Source organism: Mobula hypostoma, chromosome X1 (genome assembly GCF_963921235.1).
Source record: "Mobula hypostoma chromosome X1, sMobHyp1.1, whole genome shotgun sequence".
Lineage (NCBI taxonomy): Eukaryota > Metazoa > Chordata > Chondrichthyes > Myliobatiformes > Myliobatidae > Mobula > Mobula hypostoma.
In genome coordinates, this window is record NC_086128.1 from 13,084,154 (window position 1) to 13,106,687 (window position 22,534).

Sequence of the window (22,534 nt, forward strand, 5' to 3'; positions counted from 1 at the left end):
GCCTCATCCTATCACAGATATTCTTTGACCTAGCCATATTCACCCTTTCTCTGCAAGTTAGAATGTTGTTTTCTCTCTGCAGATACTGCCTGGCATGCAAGACGTTTCTGACATGTTTTATTTTTATTTCAGATTTTCAGCATCCCAGTCCACGTGCAGCATTGACCAGCATGATGTGCTAGAAATACACACTCCAGTTTAAAAAAAAACTTTTAATAAAGGCTTTAAGGGTTGTAAGACTACAAACTAATCAATTATTTTCTGCCAGCATCAGTATTTTATATTTTTTATTATATAGAAACTTGATCAATTACAACTGCCTTTATACATACAAGTAACTACACAATCAAAATTTACTGTTAAGGACAATCTGTATAAAATTTAAAACTTACTGTATGTCACAATGAATAAAACGGACCAAGATAACCCCACTGACTCCTATGCCAATAGGGTCACACTCTTAACGCTCCACAGTTACCAGTTGGAAGATTCTGAATAGCTATTCAATTATCATTGTGAAAACATGCATGCAAATATTATTTATAGGCATTTGTTAGTCTCATGAGACCATGGATTTGCACCTTGGAAAGGTTTCCAGGGCACAGGGCTGGGCAAGGTTGTATGGAAGACCAGCAGTTGCCCATGCTGCAAGTCTCCCCTCTCCACACCACCAATGTTGTCCGAGGGAAGGGCATTAGGACCCACACAGCTTGGCACCAGTGTCATCACAGAGCAATGTGTGGTTAAGTGCCTTGCTAAAGGACACACACGCAGTCTTAGCCAAGGCTCAAACTAGCGACCTTCAAATCACTAGACAAACACCTTAATCACCTGGCCACGTGCCAATGCGCAAATATTATTACAACACAACTTACATATCACTTTTGACAGCAAAAGAGCTCAAAATGCTTTACGGAAAGTAAAATAGATAAAAATAAAAAAATAAAAGAGATGGCTATTTTTTTTTATTTCATCAGGGTTTAAGGAAGGATTTTTAAACTGGAGCCCAGTTGGCAAGGATCATGGTCACCAATGGTGGGGTTAGAGGGAGTCAAGGGAATATATGGAAAAAAAGAATGGTATATTGACATAACATTAACATGAGGAATATGATGATATGCTTAGTAATAGAGTGACAGAGAAATTGTATGACCCAGAAGGAATGTTAACACCACAAGATCATAAGAGATAGGAGCAGAATTGGGCCATTTGGCTCATCAAGTCTGCTCTGCCATTTCATCATGGTTTATCCATTTTCCCTCCCGACCCTATTTTCCTGTCTCCTCCCCATAAACTTTCACACCCTGACTCAACAAGAACCAAACGAGGCCTCACCAATGACTTGTCCCTTTGCACATCGGAGTTGTGTATTTTCTCCCTCTTTAGAAAAATAGTCCATGTTTTTACTCCTTGTACCAAAGTACATGGCCATACACTTTTCAACACTGTATTCCATCTGCCACTTCTTTTGCCCATTCTCCTAATATCTCCCAAGTTCTTCTTCAGCCTCCCTGCTTCCTCAACACTACTTGTCCCTTCACCTATATTTGCTTCATCTGCAGATTTGTCCACAAAGCCATCAATTCAGGCATCCAGATCACTGACTTACAACATAAAAAGCAGTCCCAATACCAACTCCTGCAGAACACCACTAGTCACCAGCAGCTAATCAGAAAAGGCTTCCTTTATTCCCAATCTTTGCATCCTGTCAATCACCCAATACTCTATTAATGCTAGTATCTTTCCTGTAATGCCATCGGCTCTTATCCTGCTAGGCAGCCTAATGTGCAACATCTTGGCAATGACCTGAAAATCCAAGTACACAACATCCACCAACTTTACTTCGTCTATCCTACTTGCTATTGCTTCAAAGAATTCCAACAGATTTGTCAGGCAAGATTTTCCCTTAAGAAAATCATGACCTATTTTATCATGTACATCCAAGTATCCTGAGACCTCATCTTCAACAATCAACTGCAACATCTTCCCAAACATTGAGGTCAGGACAACTTGCTTATACTTTCCTTTCTTTTGCTTCCCTCCCTTCTTGAGTGGAGTGGGTGACATTTGCATTTCTCCATTCCTCCAGAACCATGCCAGAATGTGATTCTTTAAAGATCATTACTAATGCTCCCATAATCTCTTCTGCTACCTTTTAGAACCCCGAATTGTGGTCTATCTGGCCTATGTGACCTATTTATCTTCAGACCTTTTAGCTTCTCAAGCACCTTCTGCCTAGTAACAGAAATTGCACTCACTTCTGACCCCCACACTTTCGAGCTTCTGGCATACTACTAGTGTCTTCCACAGTGAAGATGGATGCATAATACTTATTCAGTTCATTCGGCATTCCTTTGTCACCCAGCAGTCCAATATCTATTCTTGCCTCTCTTTTACTCTTTATGTATCTGAAGAAATTTTTGGTATTCTCTGATATTATTGGCTAGCTTACCTACATAATTTCATCTTTTCACACCTTATAACTTATTTAGTTGCCTTCTGTTGGTTTTTAAATATGTTCCAGATTTTTTTTCTGTTGGTTTTGAATTCCCTCGTCAACCACGGTTGTGTCATCACCTTTAGAATGCTACTTCTATGGGATTTATCTATCCTGTGCCTTATGAATTTCTGTAGAAAGTCCAGCCAGTACTGTTCTGCTGTCATCCTTTTCTAATCAGCTTCAGCCAGCTTGTTGTATCTCATGCGTCTGTAATTCCCTTTACTGTACTGTAATTTTAATTCTTCTGACTTCAGCTTCTTCTTCTCAAACTGTACGATGAAGTTGATCATATGATCACTGACTCCTAAGGGTTTTCCTTAAACCCCCTAATCGAATCAGGTTCATTACACAAAACACAATCCAGAATAGCCTTTCCCTTATTGGGCTCAATCACAAGCTGCTCTAAAAAGTCACCTCATAGACATTCTACAAATGATCACGTCAGGTCACTCATCTGAGTGCTACTGGTTCCATGTAACCCAGTACTGCTTGTCGCATGGTCGGCAACTAAACCGGCTCCCCCACCAGGTCAGGAGGGTGACTAGACACCCTGCAGGACAAAAAACAAGACCTGTCAAAGGGTGGATGAACCCTCTCGTAGGGTCAACGGCCATCTAGCAAACACGTGCCGTGAAGCGTGGAAAGGGCATCCCTTGCATTGAAGCTTGGTCTGGCCATTCACTGCAACAGACCCCACCATGCCGCTGGATCCAGGAGGGGATGTCGAGAGGGTAGGTCTGGACCTGTACAACCCCAAACTCATGTAAAATCCATTCACGCACACACTGTTCCTTTCTGAAGAGTGGGGTACCACCCCATTAACTGACTGAAAGGAACCATCACCCTATGGGATGGATGGAGCGAGAGAGAGAGAGAGAGCGAGAGAAAGAGAGAGAGACAGACAGACACACACACACAAATGATCTCTCTTGGGAATCAGTACCAACCTGATATTCCCAAACTGCCTGCATATTGAACCCCCCCCCCCATAACTATCAGTACATTGCCCTTTTGACATGAGGTTTCAATCTCCCATTGTAAGTTGTAGCCCACATCCTAGCTACTGTTCAGAGGCCTGTATATAACTGCCATCAGGGTAATTCAACCTTTGTAGTTCCTTAACTCTACTCACAACGATTCTGCATCTTCCAATCCTAAGTCACTGATAAGGATTTGATTTATATTTTTTTAACCAACAGAGCCATGCCAGCCCCTCTGTCTATGCTTTTGATACAATGTTAAGCTCTCAACTATGATCTTCTTTCAGCCACGACTCAGTGATGTCCACAGTATCATCTACCTTATTCAGGATACTGTATGCATTCAAATACAACACGTTCAGTTTTGTATTCGTCATTCTTTTTGATTTTGTCCCCATGTTACACTCACTGCAATTTTGCCCCATCAATTGCCTGTCCTTCCTAACAGTCTCACTGCCCAATGAATCTAGTTGTACACCAACCACCCCATTCTCAGCCCTATCACCCTGGTTTAAACACCACTGCCAATTTTGTTTCAACCCTCCTCAGTAGCTCTAGCAAACCTGCCCACAAGGGCATTGGTCCTCGTTAGGTTCAGGTGTAACCTGTCCCTTCCCCAGAAGATATCCCAGTGATCGAGAAATCTGAAGCCATACATCAGCTCCTCAGCCACAAATTCATCTCCCATTACTTACTCTTACTGACCAGTGATCTAGAGATTACTATCCCGGAGGTCTTGCTTAGCAGCATTCTACCTAACTTCTTAAATTCTCTCTTCAGGGTCTCACCCCTTTTCCTACCTGTGCCATTTGGACCAATAGGTACAAAGATTTCTGGCTGCGCACCTGGAATAAGTGCAAAGGTGCTCATTGTACTCGCCAAAGGTGCAGCGCTACATCTCAATACTGAGTGGCTACACCTCCACACTGCATTATGGTACAATGCATTACTGCACAACATAAGAGAGCAGGCGTTTACATCATGCTTCTATGTAAAAATCTATTACAACTCCCTTTAGTATTTGTTTCTAGGAATGCATTCTGAGCACTATGAAAGAAACAGTATATACTTTGGAGGTGGGGAGAAGGGAATTGAAGATGCAGTTAACGGCAGGAATTATGGCACACAGTTCCCCTTATTTACAGGATGTGATTAGTTCTATAATATCCGGGATTTATAGCCCAGCCCTACTCAGAGTCAATGAAGCACTTTCTTGAACCACTGCGGCCCCTTTCTCCTACAGCGCTTAGTCCAAGGACATATCTCCGTAATTGTTTACTTGTTTGGGGAAGTGTAATTGAAGAAGCCATAGCAAGTAACTGCAATAAATTTCATAGATGGTATGCATTGCAGCAATAGAATACCAGTGATGGAGGGAGTGAATGTTTCAACTGATAAGACAAGGTGGCAAGCAATTTTTTTCCCCATGGATATGCATCTTCTGAATAGTTTGTAGGTGGAAAGGGAGGAGGTTCCAGAGGTGAGATACACACTGCAGTTGATCAATACTTAAGTGGAAGGCCCGGCTAAGATTTTAGTCACATCGTAACTTTCAAGATGTTGATGATAGTAGTCTCAGTAGTGGTAGTGCTATTTAAGCACCAAGAGTAGGTGAGTAATCACTTGTACTCATTATGGAATAAATGTTTTTACTACTAATCAGTGTACCCTGGCGTTTCTACATGCAGATATTATCTATTGTGCCAACAGAAATTAATATTGTACATTATCAGTGAATATCCAATATTGACCTCATTATGAAGCAGATGAAACTGCTTTGAAGAAATCTTAGTGGTGTTCTAGTACTGATTTCATTGGCTTCCACCAAATATATCATCCTTTGCACCAGCTAGTGATTCTTTTCCCCTCCAGTGCCCATTTGGCTTCCAGGGCTCCTTGATGCCATACTTGGTCCAATGATGTTTTGATGTTGAGGACACTCACTTCACTTCTGGAATTCAACTCTATGACCCTTATTTGGACCAAAGCTATTGAGGTGAGGTGACAAGAAATCCTAGCTAAGTTTCAGCAAGCAGTTTATCACTGAGTCAGTGCCATCTGATTACATTGTTAATAGGACCTTCTATCATACTGGTGATGATTGAAGATCGACCGAGTGTGTTAGTTTGGATTTGTTCCTCTTTTTGGCAAGTAGAGCCAGCGTCGTCGCTGTACAAGGACAGATCAACAAAATACAAATGATGTTCCTGTTTTGTGGCCAGGTTCCCAAGCCTTTGCTTTGTTAAGTGTTCCAAGCCACTGTTCGAGATCATGTCCAGTGATCAAACAGGATTAACTAATTGATGGAGCACCACTCAACACTTCTAGGTGGAATGGTCATAAACACCTCAGCCTTTCCATACTCTACCCAATGCCACCCTTTGGTTTTGTGGTGTTTTAATTAACTAGCACCATTTAGCACTGGACATTACAGAATAGCCGTCACGTCATCCAATGCAGTGGGATTACCTCGCCATTTAAAGGATGCGTCCTTTGCTATTTAGCACGTGTAACCCCCTGTTGTGACCTTAGCAACTTTTTAATGATACGTTGCTACTCCTAGAGAGCTTTACACTGAATTAGGGATCGTCCCAGTTTTGATTATACTGATGGAGCATCATGCTTTTCTGGAATTAAGTTGCGGTGAAATATAACTCAGGTGCTGCAGATCACCCAGTTTTATGAATCCCACGTTTTGAGCTGCTAGCTGTGTTCTGAATTCAACCTATTTAACACAACATAGAGCATCCACTACGTGAAGATGAGACCATCTCTACAAGGACAAAATTGGTCCTCTCGAAGATCAGCATGTTCACCTATGCGTGGAGCCAAAAGAGATGGGGGGGAGGGGAATTTTAAATGGTTTTTCATTTTTGCATCTTTATTTACCTGGAAGATAGACAGAATTCATAGAACTAAGACAAAACACCACTAGTCATGGACCGTATACAAATTACCGAGGTATTTTGTTTTGAGGCAAACTAGAGTGCAAGTCCCCAGGGCCTGACAATTTGTCCCCTCGAATCTTGTGGGAGTCTAGTACAGAAATCGCAGGGGCCCTAGCAGAGGTATTAAAAGTGTCCTTAGCCACGGGTAAGATGCTGAGGAAAGCTAATTTTGTTGTGAAAGGAAGGCTCTAAGAATAAGACAGAAAATTATAGGCCTGTGAGCCTGACATCAGCAGTGGGAAAGTTATTGTAATGTATTCCAAGGTACCAGATATTTAAGTATTTAGATATACAGGAGCCGATTAGGAATACTCAATGAGGTTAATAGGTCTGTCCCGTGGATTTCCTCACTATCTACAGAACGATACCAACAAGCAGTAGGACTCTATTAACAGTGATGATTTTGGCAACCAATAGCAAAATTGGAGTATGTACTTTCAAGTGGTGTTCACTACATAGCAGTACACTTACCAGCTCAGAGCAGGAGGTAGAGTGAGATCTGGTTTCTTTGCCAGTGTGGCTTAATGCCAGAGTTTATGGGTTCAGTCTTCGTTAACCTGGGCTACTGCTTCCACCAACATACCACTGCACATCACCCATTATGGGTCTGTTGTGTTTGATAGTACAGGGCAATATCAGAGATGTAGAATGGTGGGCTTAATCCATGGAACTCATACAGTTTTGGAATACTCATTGTTCACAAGGGCTTGGGTTGGTCTTTGCTGTGTTCAAGTGGCCAGATCAGGATGGCCTGCTTTTATTTTTGTTATGCTGTTGTTGCATCTTTCTACATTAATTATGGGTTAATTATGGCAACCAAATTGCTGTTGATTCAGTCACAGGCAGGCCGGCTCACATCAAGGGAGCAAATTTCCTTTACATAAGTACTTTTTAAAATTCAATAAAATCCAGAAACTCAATCATTTCTTGGTAGTACTAGAGAAAGGGAGAGATAAGGCAACAGAGGGAAATGAAAGGATGTGAATATTAACATTTAGATGTTGGATGGCCAAATGTCACTGGAAATCAGCAAGGGCAAGTTAATTGGAGAAAAGGATGGGTATGAATTAAATATAACATATGGATAGTAGTATGGGTTAACTTGGCTTTACAGAGAGGATGGGAGAGAAATTGGATCCTGGAATAGTTTAATTTGGAAGTAGCAAGTGAATGGATGAGTTTCAGTAAAAGAAGGTAAAGATGGGAAAAATAACAGAAGCTAGATGGTCTTTGTAATGAAGATATAGAGCTAGAAGCTTTGCTCAGGATGAAATATAATGTTAGAGTTCCAAGTAGCCTGATTCAGTCCAAAGTGGGAGCAGAATAAGCAGTGAATTTATGATGAGGATCAAAGACATTGGCCTCCCAATATTTCAATGCAGGAAACTGTATTTTACTTGGGACTGGACTGGATTTGAAACAAATCTTACAAGAGGCAAATGAAAGCGTCAAATGAGGTGGCCAAATTGAGCTGGGTGCTGTTAGCATAAGTCACATCCTAACACTCAAGGGCAGCACGTAGTTTAAATATGGGAGATCAAGTAAACAGTCTTAAGGAAAAATAAAAACTGGGGAAATTTAGTGGGCAAAACAGCTTCTGTGGCTTACTGGACCAAATGCAGGGTCTTGACCTGCAATGTCAACTCTGCCTTTGCCTCTACAGATGCTGCCTGACTCACTGAGTTCCTCCAGATTATAGCACCTGCAGTCTTTTGTGCCTATATTCTTGGGGACTTCGAGTTATATCCATCAGCTCGTGGAAAAGGGAAGAAATGGCAAAGCAGCAGATTCATTCCATCTTGTTCATTATAGTTAAGAGAAAGTAGGTGAGCACAGTCCCACTGCACATGATGATGTGGTCATCAATCTTAAAAGCCAAGTTAAGGATGATAGTGAGCGATAATACATTACCATCACATTGCATTTCATTATTGGATTTGATTAGAATGATTTTAGAGCTTTGACAGTCGCAAAACCCCTACAAGTTTAGTTATGCAGTTGCAGTGAACCTTGCAGCCAGCATTTTCAAGAATATGTACAGGCACGTTGATGAAAAATGTAAGGAAGAGGAAGTCAAGATTGGGTTGAGGTAATGTTAGATTGGAAAGACAGATTCTGAAGGAAGTTGCAAGAGAGGTTGAATGGTCAGTAGTTTAGCGAGTAAGACGATGGAAAGAGCCCACAGCCAAGAAATTAACATACTGATACTTCGCAAACATCCAAATTAAGTCAACCTCAGTGAAGAACACTGCATACAAGTTCTACAGCTTTCCTTAAAGGTTTGAGAAGGATATTTATATAACACACACATTGAACTAGTGACAATGGAGTATAGGGTTTGATCTGCTGAATGTGGCCTAGCTAATTCTGTCCGCATACCCAACTTGCTTTCCCTAAACAGAAATGAACAACGATGAGCGATCAAGGAGAACAACCGAGTGGAAAAGTAAAGGCTTTACAGGAAACAAAAGCAAAGGTGCAGGTAAGGTTATAACTGAGATTTTTTTTTATGCTTAATGTCACCATAACCAAGGAGATGATTGTCCATTTCAGATTGTCTCAGCCTGAGCACACACCCCTCAGCATCAGCGGCTCCACAGTGGATAGAGTGGAAAACATCAAGTTCCTTGGGGTGCAGATCTCGGACAATTTCACCTGGTCCAGGAATACCACTGGGGTTGTGAAACGGGCCCAGCAGAGACTGCACTTTCTGAGGAAGCCTAAACAAGCATCACTCCCCACTAACATCTTAGCTACATTCTACAGAGGCGTGGTTGAGAGTGTGCTGACCTTTTGAATCACAACCTGGTACTCCAGCTGCAGTGCTGTCGACAAAAAAGCCTTGCAGAGGGTGGTTAGGGGAGCAGAGAAGGTTATTGGGGTCTCCCTACCTTCTGTCCAAGACCTCTTTCAGAGTCGATGCCTCCAGAAGACACCGTACATCATTAAAGACCCCTCACACCCTCTCCATGAACTATTTGTTCTTCTGCCATCAGGCAAACGTTACAGGAGCATCAAAACTAAAACCACAAGATTACTAAACAGCTTCCTCCCACAGGCAGTCAGACTACTAAATAGCTGCTCCACCTGACTCCGCTTTGGACACTTAACTTGCACTGGACACTTATAACTTGATTTTAACTGACATGTGGCTGTTGTGTTTTACTATTTATTGTTATGTTTATTATTTAGTGTTGAGTTTGTTATGTTATGATTGCACTGCTGCTGGGAAACGCTGTCTCATTCTGCCCTGCAGAGCTGATGTACGGTTAGAGTGACAATAAAGTTTTTTGAATCTTTGAATCTTTTTAAGGCCAACTCTTCAACAGTCTCATTGGAGTAAAGGCTAGACAGTGGAAAGTGTCATTATAAGTAGCATAGGGTGTTGTCTTGGCAGATAGAGGAGAGTATTTAGAGGTTACCTTATTCAACTGATGGGTATAGATATCACATGCAATGGTAAGTTTGAATAGGTGGTTGTGAATATGGATAAGGAAATTTTATAGAATGGTACATCATAGAAACAAGACACCTCAGCCTACCTTGTCCATGCTGTGATGCCTCTCCACACTAAACCCACGTACCTGCATTAGGCCCCCACTTTCAGTGTCCTATGAACTTGTGCTCCAAGGCTCCCCCCTCCCATATTTCAATTTATACGATGAAATTAGTGAAGGTATGACAATATGCACGGAACCAAGCGGGGAGACGACCTTGAGCATCAGCTTGTTCACGATCAGTGTTCATGACTATCAGCTTGACAAACTTTATGATATGCTTCGCGTCTCTAAGATGCATCCTGGTATCTCATTCACCCTCCTTAAGTGCAGTGAAGGTGAAAAGAGAAAGGGATAAAGGAAAATAATGAATAAGGGGGAAGGGAGAGAGAAAAATGGCCTGAGTAAAGCACACAGACTTCTCAGACAAATGAAACAGATCTAGATGTTAAAACACAAGATTTTCACTATAAATGAGTGCTAAGTAGATAAAGTGGAGACAGGAACTCAATGACACTTAACTTGTATGTCTTTAAACTTAATCTTGCCAGTATTGATGGCTAAGACGTATGACTCCATTTGTATACATAGTAATTTTTTTTGTAGTAGCTATTTCTTTATGATCATTTAACTCGTCTGTTCATCGATGCAACTTCGAGACACTGACATGCTGAGAATACACTCTAGAAGCATGTGCAACTTTTTCATTCTCTCAACAAAACTGTGGACTCTATTGAGAGGTAGATGAGTCTGAAGCAATCAGAGCTGAATTTATCCACTCCTAACTCTTCTGGTGTTCAAGCATTGGAATTCCAGGAGTGTGCTGATGAAAGAGAGGTTGACAATAGTATTAAATAAGTGCAGACACAAATTTAACAGTTAAAAATGCTAAAAGTCATGCTTAGGGAAATAAATTAAACTCAAGTTACATAGTCCAAATATATTTTGTCAACTGGTTGGATACTTGGCACACTGATTAAGGACAGTAAACTGGCTTTGTTGTGAATAATGCATGTCAAAAGTTTGCAATATTATGTGGGGAATCAGATTACTTCAACTTTATTGATAAACAACTAATATGAATAAATTTCATAGCACCTGTTCAGTCATCCATCAGACCAGAGTTGTAGTAGAACTTATAATTCATGTATATACTCTAGTTGAAGATGAGTTTCAATATATTGTAAAATACAATTGCACATCAGCACACAACAATTTATCCAACCAATATCCTCTTCAAAAAGCCATGGGGTCTTTTATATTCACCCAAACTTGCAGAGCAGGTTTCAGTTTAATTACTCATCTAAAATATAGCACCACCAATAGACCAGACCAATACTGCACCAGCACATCAGCCTCATTTATGTAGTGAAATCTGTAGTTGGATTTCCAGTCGTAACCACCTGATTTGAACTGCATTACAGCTATCTGTGTAGACCAGTTGGATTCAATATTTTATTTCCAGACCCTCCCCCCAAGTCCCAGTGTCTTTGAAATCACATCAATCACGTACGTGTATGATATCTTGTCGAAGCTCTTCTCCTGGTCCAAGCTGCCTCTGAAGGTATCCACCCACCCCTGAACTGCACAAGGGAGATGGGATACCTCAGCAGAGATTTTCCCGCCAGGTACAGCAGATTTTGGTCCTGCAGCAGACTTGACCCAGTTGCCAATGACGTTGGATAGGATCTTATAACGGAAATGGGTCTCCAACTCTTGATGCCCTTCCTCATGGAGTCTGACATGCTGCCAACCAGAAGCATAGAGTTGTACACTTCTAGCAGATGCAGGTCCATCCAGTCCCACAGAGACTATGCTTCCAGTTCTACGTGAATCAGGAGAATGGATGGAGTCTGTCAACTCCTCTAGGGCCAGCGGCTGGTCTACACTCTCCTGCTCGTTGTTGCCCAAGACCTCCATGACAGAGGACAGAAAGTTCTGGGAGGCTGTGCTGTCTGTCATACAGACAGACATAAAATGACATAAAAGAATCTGCAAACATTCAACATACCCATCTGCCAAGATGTTAATGACCTGACTTCTCACTGAAGGCTGCAGACCCAGAGCTCCACCTTCAACATTTCTCACCCTGCTTCAAAGTGGAATTTGAATCTGAAGATAATTTTGGGGAATTCTGAGGCAAAGAGCATAGCACATTCTAGCCATAGGAGTATGGAGTGAGGGACGAACTGGGGCTCAGTACATCAATGCAAAGGCCCAGTGGTGAAAGCCTGCAGTCCAAGTTCCTTCTGCCAGTGGACATTGAGGGGCTAAGCCTGGAGCAGAAGGCAGCCAAAACAGAGTTTGAATTGAACCAGGAGGTCACAAATGACAATGGTACTCTGTACGAGGGGTGATTGATAAGTTCGTGGCCTAAGGTTGAAGGAGTCAATTTTAGAAAACCTAGCACATTTATTTTTCAACATTGTCCCCTCCTACATTTACACACTTAGTCCAGCGGTTGTGGAGCATACGGATCTTGGACCTCCAGAAAGTGTCCACAGCAGGGGTGATTGATTGATAAGTTTGTGGCCCAAGGTACGCAGAGACAAGTTATACAGCTCTCGTTTACATGTACATGCAGTTCAACTCTGAGTGACTATGCAGAAAGTGTGAAGTTGATAACCCATTTCCTTCTACCTTAGGCTATGAACTTATCAATCACCCCTGATGAGTTATTAACTTCAAACTTCCTGCATAATCACTCAAAGAGCTGAACTGCATGTGCATGTAACGAGAGCTGTATAACTCATCTCCTTCCACCTTAGGTCACAAACTTATCAATCACCCCTCGTATATGGAATGTGTTAACATTCTATTAAAAGAACCAGTGGGTCTTACCAAAGTCATTTCTCACCAATCCTCACACCCTGAAACTGCCCACCCTTAGTCGGAGTCAAAGTAAACTACAACACATAAATAGGCACATCGGCCCATCTAGTCTGTGCTGAACCATTTAAACTCCCTATTTCTATCGACCTGCACTGGGACCATAGCCCTCCACACCCCTCCCATCCATGTACCTATCCAAATGACTTGCGCTGGCAGCTTGTCCCACACTCACGACCCTGCGTGAAGTTTCCCATGTTCCCCCTAAACATCTCACCTTTCAATCTTAACCCATGACCAGTTGCTGTCTCACCCAACCTCAGTGGAAAAAGCCTGCCTTTACCCTACCTACATCCTTCGCAATTTTGTATACTTCTATCATAGCTACACTCAATCTCCTGCATTCTAAAGAACAAAGTTCTAACCTATTCAATCTTTCCGGTCCTCAGGTCTAGTCCTGGCAACATGCTGGTAAATTTTCTGTGTACTCACTCAATCTTACTTACACATTTCTTGTAGATAGGTGACCAAAACTGCACACAATACTACAAATTAGGCCTCAATACTACAAATGTCTTATACAACTTCAGCACAACATCCCAACTCCTGTACTCAATACTTTGATCTATGAAGGCCAATGTGCCAAAAGCTTTCTTTACAACTGCTAGCTACCTGTGACACCACTTTCAATGAATTATGAACCCATATTCCCAGATCCCTTTGTTCTATCACACTCCACAGTGCCCTACTGTTCACTGTGTAAGACCTACCCTGGTTGGTCGTCTCAAGTGCAACACCTCACACTTGTCTGCATTAAACATCAGCCATTTTTAGTCTATTTTTTCAGCTGGTCCAGAACCTGCTACAAGCTATGATAGTCCTCCATGCTGTCCACTGTATGCCCAATCTTGGTGTCAACATATTTGTCCGCAAATATTGCTGATCCAGTTAACCACATTATCATCCAGATCTGTGATGTAGATGACAAACAACAATGGACCCAGCACCGATCCCTGTGGCACACTATTAGTCACAGGCCTCCCAGTCAGAGAGGCAACCATCTACTACTCCTCTCTGGCTTCTCCTGTAAAGCCAAAGTCAAATCCAATTTACTACCTCATCTTGAAAGCCAACCGACTGAACATTCTTGACCAGCCTCCCATGTGGGACCTTGTCAAAAGCCTTACTAAAGACCATGTAGGCAACATCCACTGCCTTGCTTTCATCAACTTTCCTGGTAACCTCCTTAAAAAAACTCTATAAGATTGGTTAGACATGACTACCATGCATTAAGCCATGCCGACTGTCTCCAATCAGTCCGTCTATCCAAATAGAACACCTTCCAGTAACTTTCCCACTACTGATGTTGGGTTCACCAGCCTATAATTTCCAGGTTTATTCTTGACGCCTTTATTAAACAACAGAACATTAGCTATCCTTCAAACCTCTGGTACCTCACCTATCGCGAGGATGATTTAAATATTTCTGTTAGAACCCATGCAATCTCTGCACTTGCCTGCCACAGGGTCTGAGGGAACACCTTGTCGGGCTCTGGGATTTATCCACCCTGATTTGCCTCAAGACAGCAAACACTTCCTCCTCTGTAATCTGTATAGGGTCCATGACTTTGCTGCTACCTTTCCTTACTGCTATGAACTCTGCATCCGTCTCCCGAGTAAATACAGATGCAAAACCTCCATTTGAGATCTCTCCATGTCTTTTGGCTCCACGCATAGATTACAACTCTGATCCTCCAGGACCAATTTTGTCCCTTGCAATTCTTTTGCTATTAACATATCTGTAGGAGCCCTTAGGATTCTCCTTCACCATGTCTGCTAGAGCATTCTCATGGTTTCTTTTAGCCCTCCTGATTTCTTTTAGTGTTATCTTATACTCAAGTCCCTCAATTGTTCCTACCTGCCTATACTCACTATGCACCTCTTTTTTCCTTAACCAGGGCCTCAATATCTCTCGAAAACCAAGGTTCCCTGAAGCTGTTATCCTTGCTTTTTATTCCAACAGGCACATACAAGCTTTCAAAAACATGAGAGATTCTGCAGGTGCTGCAAATCAAAAGCAACACACACAGAATGCTAGAGAAACTCAGAAGGCCAGGCAGTATCTATCGAAAACAGTAAACGAGTCCTGATGAAGGGCCCTGGCCCAATACATCAACTGTTTACTTTTTTCCAAAGATGTTGCCTGGCCTGCTGAATTCCACATACAAGCTTTGTACTCTGAAAATTTCACTTTTGATGGCCTCCCACTTACCAAGTACACCTTTGCCAGAAAAGAGCCTGTCCCAATCCACACTTAGTCCTGACGAAGGGTCTCGGCCTGAAACGTCGACTGTACATCTTCCTAGAGATGCTGCCTGGCCTGCTGCGTTCACCAACAACTTTGATGTGCGTTGCCAATCCACACTTGCCAGATCCTTTCTCCGATTTAGAATCGCAACCAGAGGACCAAACCTAATCGTTTTCCATAATTACCTTGAAACCAATGGCACTGTGATCACTAGATGCAAAGTGTTCCCCTACACAAACTTCTGTTACCTGCCCTGTCTCATTCCCTAATAACAGATCAAGTATTGCATGCTCTCTCATTAGGAACTCTATGTATTGATTCAGGCACATTTGACCAACTCTATCCTATCCAGCCCTTTTACAGTACGGGATTCCCATAAATATGTGTAAAGTGAAAATCACCCTACCATACTTTTCTTGCAAGTCTGCAATTACTCTACAAATTTGTTCCCTGAATCCCACAAAATCCTCTAAATCTAAATTCATCTAAATGGTCTTTAATATAATCCCATTAATGTGGTTATACCTTTCTTATTCCTCAGTTCTACCCATAAAGCCTCACTAGACAAGTTCTCCAGTCTTTCCTGATTGAGCACTGTTGTGACATTTTCCCTGACTATTAACTCCACCCCTTCTCCTTTAATCCCTCCTGCTCTGTGATGTCTAAAACAATGGAACCCTGGAATACTGAGCTGCCAATCTTGCTCCCCCTGGAACCAAGTTTCACTAATGGCTACAAAATCATAATTTCATGTGCTGATCCATGCCCTGAGTTCATCTGCCTTTCCTATAATACTTCTTGTATTGAAATATATATGCAGCTTAGAACATTAGTCCCACCATACTCAGCCTTTTGATTCCTGACTGTCTAGGGTCTTAACAATATGTCTCTACAACCACTCCACTATCTGTTCTAGCACTCTGGTTCCCAACCCTTTGCAACCCCAGTTTAACCTCCCCCCCCCACCCCCGAGTAGCACTAGCAAGCCTTGCCACTAGGATATTAATCTTCCACCAGTTCTGATGCAAATTGTTCCTTCTATACAGGCCCCATCTTCCCTAGAAGACAGCCCAATGATCCAAAAATCTTACACCTGCCCCTCCTTAGCCACATGTTAAACTGTATGATCTTCCTATTTCTGGCCTCTCTAGCACGTGGCATGGGCATCAGTGCTGAGATCACAACTTTGGATGTTCTACCCTTTAACTAAGCACTTAAACTCCCTGAACTCACTTTGCAGAACCTCGTCCCACCCATGTCATTGGTACCTATATGCAGCACGATCTCTGGTTGCTCTCTCTCCCCCACTTAAGAATGCTAAGGACTCTATCCAAGATCCTTGTCTTCACAGAAGCAAAATCCTGTTGAGTATTGAATACTGCTGAAATACTCATCAGACTAGGCTTGATCTTTGGAGAGTGACAGTGTTAGCATTTCTGGCTAATAACCACATAGCAGTGCTGATGAAAGGCCATCAAACCGAGATGCAACACAGAGCGTCATAGGAAGTCATCCCTGCCTATGGCCATCAAACTTTACAACTCCTCCCTTGGAGGGTCAGACACCCTGAGCCAATAGGCTGGTCCTGGACTTATTTCATAATTTACTGGCATAATTTACATATTACTATATAACTATTTATGGTTCTATTACTATTTATTATTTATGGTGTAACTGTAACGAAAACCAATTTCCCCCGGGATCAATAAAGTATGACTATGACTATCAACACAAAATCTCTCTTCAAGGATACTGCCTGGCCTACTGTGTGTTTCCAGTACTTTTTATTATTCTGGTTTTCATAGAATAATTCAATTGCTAGAAAGTGATTTCAAGGGCGATGAATGACAGATTTAGGGGCATTGAAAACAAATAAATTCATGAAATTGATTTCTCTGAATTCGACTGATGGCTCAAAATAACCTAGCATCTTCATAGATGAGAATAGGTGAGTTAGTAGTGATGGTGGTGGCAAGAGGCAAGACAGAGATGGGGGGGGGGGGGGAGAGAGAGAGAGAGACAGACAGACAGAGAAAGAGACAGAGACAGGCAGAGAAAGAGATAGCAAGAGAAGTTGAAGTGGTGACTGAAAAATGTGCAATTAAATTTTTAAGAACTATTTAAAAAGAAGCAGAGAGATAACAAGTGTCATTCTCCCTAGTTTCTTGGCCAAAATGATCACTTAAACGGCCTTTGTGGTCATTTCTTTTTGCTGTGTGCAAGTTAGCTTATAAAAACATTATTACAATAAAGAACCCTGAGGTTGTGAAATGACTTTACAAAATAGTAGATTTCCTTTTTAAAAATTTACTTCAAATGTCTCGGGCACAGAAAAAAAATCTTCCATTTGCTAACCAGTCACACTCGTTTGTGAGAATAGGTTTATGATGCACTTAATGTTAACGGTAGAGAACCATTATGCCTTCGGAACTGGGCATCAAGCAAGAATAAGCACTACATGGAGAGAAGAAAATTTACAGCAGGTATAGGATAAATTCTTTCTTTTATCTCCCCCTCTCCTGATATTCCAATGAATTTATAGTTAAGTCCGATATTAATATCAATGATCAATTATTAAAAAAACAGCTGATGCCAGCTCCGACTCAGAAGATCCTGCAGGTAAAAAAAAATTCCACATAACTATTTTGAATAAGTTTACTATAGATAGGTTGTGTTTAAAAACTTATATCCAAGACATTGTTATTTTGTGGCTAGTGATTGAGTATTTTGGAGGAATTACATTTTAGACTTCTGGTAACCAAAAAGAAAAATGGGCTAGCATTCAGAGAAAAATGTTGAGTTCTCCCAATGGCTTTGTGAATGAATACCTCCTGTGATACTGAACCAAGTCCAGAAAATCTATCAACAGTCCGTGCTCAACTGGCTGATTTCAGATAGAGTTGGAAAACTACAGTTAGGCCTAGCATCTCTGTAAAGACGCACTTTTGTACAGCATCTCTTCACAGGGTCCTTGCAAAGAATTTTACAACTAATGGTACACTTTTAAGATATAGCTACTGTTTCAAAGGTAAGCATAACAAGCAACTTGCAAAAATGCATTAAGGAAGGGGAAACAAGAGCCAGGACACCAGTTTCTCATAATATCCATAACTCTACAGCAATGTGTTTGCATGTGAACATTGACATATTCAATCTGTACTGTGATATTTGCAAATTCAATCAACCTGCCAATACCTACCATGTCAGATATGAAGTGCCAATGGGATCACATACCAACATGAGTCAAAGACCTGAAACAGAAAACATATTTATTAAAAAAAAGTGTAGACACAAAGGAAGTGGCAAAAAGCAAGTAAATGTAAGATATGAAATAGAGATTACCATCTTATACTTACCTGCTTTTTGCCACTTCTTTTGAGCTGAATAAACTGAACAGTTAGACAAGTTACTGTTTGGACAGTCTTTGAGTTGATAGATCATATAGGTAGTTTTTAGAAAGCAATCCCACTGGAAAACAGCCCACTTATCTAGGACATAAATTCTTAATTAAAAACTGCTGTCATTTATGTTAAAAAAACTCATCACGAGTCCTGAAAGTGTTAAATAGTTTCCAGAATAGAGCTTAATGATGTCTGAGAATTACACTAGAAAATTAACACTTACTTCTTATAGTATATTGAATTTAATTATTAAAAATACTTAGCAAGTTATCGAATGATACCTGCCTTGCTCACTTTCTCTTGTGGTAAACACTCTATGAAAATTAATATTCTGTAATTTCTGGGATGCCGCTGTTACCAAAGTATGGAGGCCAGTTAGATGTAACAACCCCTATCCTGAAGTATATGCGGGGCATTGTTGGAATCTAACTAAATCAGTTTACTGCAATAGCATATTGATACTCCTTCATTGCCTGTCCATTAAGGATTACCCTACCCATTAAATCATTTCTTTTGGACTGGGTTTCCCATTCAACTGCATCATGGAGGTGCCCTTGAGATCCAATTAATGACCAGTCTAGTCAGTTACAATTAATGCCCTAGAGTACATGGGCCAGCCTGGCAACAGAATCCACAGATGATTGAATTGTTTCCAATTTTTCCAATCATCTGCAACTAACTCATGCCCCAGTGAAACCCTATTACTCTCCCCCTCCAAACAAGCACTAGATTAACAAACAATACAAAATGTTGGGTGTCAGTAACTTTACTCTGTGAACAGCAGCGCAGTTCACTTTAAGTGGTATTAGAGCATTCTTAGACTCTAAACCTGGCATGAGCACATATTATTTCCTTTAAATGGTGGTTCCACAATTGGGACTATAAAGCGCCAATGGCAGCCTTATGTTTCTACAATCCAATCACAACAGACACCAAACCTCTGATATGAGTGCTTGTAGTCATATGTGGCTCCAGAAAATGCTTCCAGCAGTTCAAGGTTCAGAATTAGCTTGATGAAAGAATCTATGCAGACAGCTTGCAATATGCCAGCTCTTTTACTGTTTTAAGTTCATGCCGCCAATGTATGCATTAAACTTGTTTCACATCTTCAAAAAGGAGTCACTTGATCCCTTTTTCCTGGCAATTTATCTGCCATGTTACAAAAATATTTCAATTTTTTGTGGTTAACTCTCAGAATTCCACTCAAATATTATTTCTGCGCATACTCTTACCTTGACTGCTAATAATTATCTTGCTGGGAGCTTTGCAATTTTTGCCGTAAGCAGTCAGCTGTAAAACATCAAAATTTTGCTCCTTCACTCAGATCCAGTCAGAGCAGACTTCAACGATCTGTCTTATTCTGCTAAAAAAAAATTCAGCCTGCTCCAAAACAGACAAGTCACAGAGCCACAGGAAAACAGATAAATTCACCAGATAAAACTAGACAATTCTCTTATCTATGTTATTTTACTGCAGCTTATATAAAGCTAAATGCTAAAGTAGGAAGATTATAAAGATGGAAAGGAGAAGATGGGGAGCAAAAAGACGACAGCATAGAAAATAACTGTTTAATAATGTTTTATTCATATGGTAATTAAGATGCTCATGAGATTGCTGTAATGTGTCTTACGAATATTCTCAATAATATCTGAGCTGAGCATTCCATGTAAAGAGGCAATTTAAAACCTACATACCAGCATAAAGGACTAATTTTATATAGCGCCAAAGCCTCAGTTGAATTCCTCTTAGCAGCAGTGATTATTATGTGGCAAATGCAGCAGCCATTTTGCACACAGCAAAATCCAATAAACAGCAATGAGATGAATCTCCAGTTCATTAGTTTTGGTAAATTGGTTGAGAAAGGAATGTTGGCCAAGCTATGTGTCTATTCTGCAAATAATGACATCTTTTGTGTTCACTTGTCAAGGACTGAAGCCCCTCTACACCAGTGGAGATGGATTTAAGCTGGCAACCTTTTGAGACGGGCTAAAGTGCTACCAAATGACCCATACCCATAACACCTTATCCTGAAAAGGTGCTCCCAGTCAATCATTACCAGGAAATTCCTTTTTCAGCTCAAACCTTAATCTGTAAATAGCTGCAGCATTGGCATCCTGTCAATATCAAGCAGAGCTGCATGCCTTTGAAATAAGTGTAACATCTTTTCAGAATGTTAAAAATATTAAGATAAATAATATCGTCAACTCTAAGACTGGTATGATCTTCAGTTCAATTTTCTGTGGTTAAATTAGTAATCTCAGTCGAGGATGCTTGAGTCAGAACTTCTGATCTGAAGATGCAACAAAATCTGGGGCAAGGATTCACCTTTCTCCATGGATAAAATCATTTCAAGCAAAAACAAAAAATTAGAGCAAAGCATATTAGCACATTAAAAACGGCCAATACAAGTTTGCAGGATGGGGCACTGAAGTGAGACTGGAAATGGGGAGGCAGAGGAAAGAGATATTAAGTGACCACAGCTTTGGCGCACCAATAGCACTTCTTGACCTTAGAATATACCAGGAATCAGTGTTTGCTGTCATCTTGGCTAGGGAACACAAAAGGAGATTGAGTAGCTTAGGGTACAGAAAGACCAATATACAATTTGAATTCAGATAATTACTTTCAGTGCCAGTTTGGTTCTTAAAAGTCTGGGTCATAATTTAATTTTTGGAACAGAAACACTGCAACCGCCCATAATTATGAGATGTACAAATTATGGCAAGTGGATCAAATGTAATTTCAAACTACTAGGCTAGACTTGAAATTCAGCTCTCTCTGCAGAATTATTTTTACTTGTTTGGCTTGTTTTAACCTTATTCACCTGGCAGGTATGGAAAGGCCCACTTTTATCATCAATACCTCAATGGTGGATAACCCTAAAACCATAAAATGAAAATGTTATCAACATCAGGGAACAAATGTATATTTAAACCTTTAAAAGCTTGAGGTACCATGACATTGCACCAGACTTTAAGCTGAACGGTTACTGAGATTGTCCTTGTGTTGTGTTTGGACTCCATCAACCCATCCCACCTCAATACAAGGCCATCTATTTGAAACTTACGTGGTTTAATTTTAAAACTCTGTTTTTGTTTTGCCAACTGAATGAAAAAGTGTATTCTACCTTCCAAAATAAGCAACTGTCTAAATGGGCATTTCACAAATACAAATTTTATTTTAATTAACCAGCAACTCTTTATGTTAAATGGTACACCCCCATAGGATAGCTAACAAAAAAAATGCAACCACTAAGAATTCTCCCATAGTTCAGGTATCTAACTACAGAAATATTATACAGGTCGACTTTCACTAATTCGGCACCACTGGGACCTGAGGAGTGCTGGATTATCGAAGGAACCGGATTACAGGTAGTCGGATTAGTGTAGGTTGACCTGTAGCAGATGATTAGAAACTGATCACAGGTATGTCTGCATAATCAAGCCTGCACAGTGGCCTGAAGCTAAAGAGGGGATTAAACCTGATATAGCATTTAGAAATTAAATCAGTTAAGCCTTTAGAATAAGTGTATGGAATATCCATATCTCAAAAAAACACAGGATGGTGGGATTATAGTTTTTTTTTATTTGCTGTAAACAACTAAGTTAGTAGGAAGTTAATTACATTTATCTCAAACTTTTTAAATTTAACAAGTTAACCAACCCATGGAAAATACTAGCCTGCAGCTTAGAATCTAAAGAACTTGGGAAAAAAACTGTTCTGCTTGGGGATTTCTTGTGTCCACTCAATGGCCTGGCAAGATGACAAAATACTAATGGTTTTCTGCACTCAAACGATCATAAACAAAACACATCTAACCAATGAGGGGGAAAAAAAGTGTTTGAACTATGTACCTGGAGCTGGGTTACAGTTTCACCACAATGGCTTTTGTAGTTTTTATGGCTGGAATACAATCTCCCAAGCAACAGTCTCCCGTAAATACAATTATATACCTTTGTATCTTGCATTAAGCAAATTAGTTGGATCTGTTCTCTGTTGTTGACTTTGTTTATAACAAACCACTTTTTGAGGAATACAACCATTTCCTGGTGACATCACAAGGTGGAACAAT

At 40.7% G+C, this 22,534-nt stretch overlaps 1 protein-coding gene across 3 annotated transcripts in view; it reads right to left on the reverse strand.

Moving 5' to 3' along the window:
* Positions 1 to 249: 249 nt before the first annotated feature.
* Positions 250 to 22,534, reverse strand: part of LOC134340369 (zinc finger CCCH domain-containing protein 10-like) — a 77,825-nt gene continuing 55,540 nt past the window's right edge. Inside the window, exons 1-3 of one of the 3 annotated variants that reach the window (XR_010016535.1) lie at positions 18,418 to 19,688; positions 18,261 to 18,312; positions 250 to 10,748 (exon numbers count right to left, since the gene is read on the reverse strand). The gene's annotated coding sequence lies outside the window, so the exon portion shown is untranslated. Of the gene's footprint in view, positions 10,749 to 15,025; positions 15,985 to 18,260; positions 18,313 to 18,417; positions 19,689 to 22,534 lie in introns of those variants that run through there. The other 2 variants (XR_010016534.1, XR_010016536.1) reach the window with 2 other exon arrangements.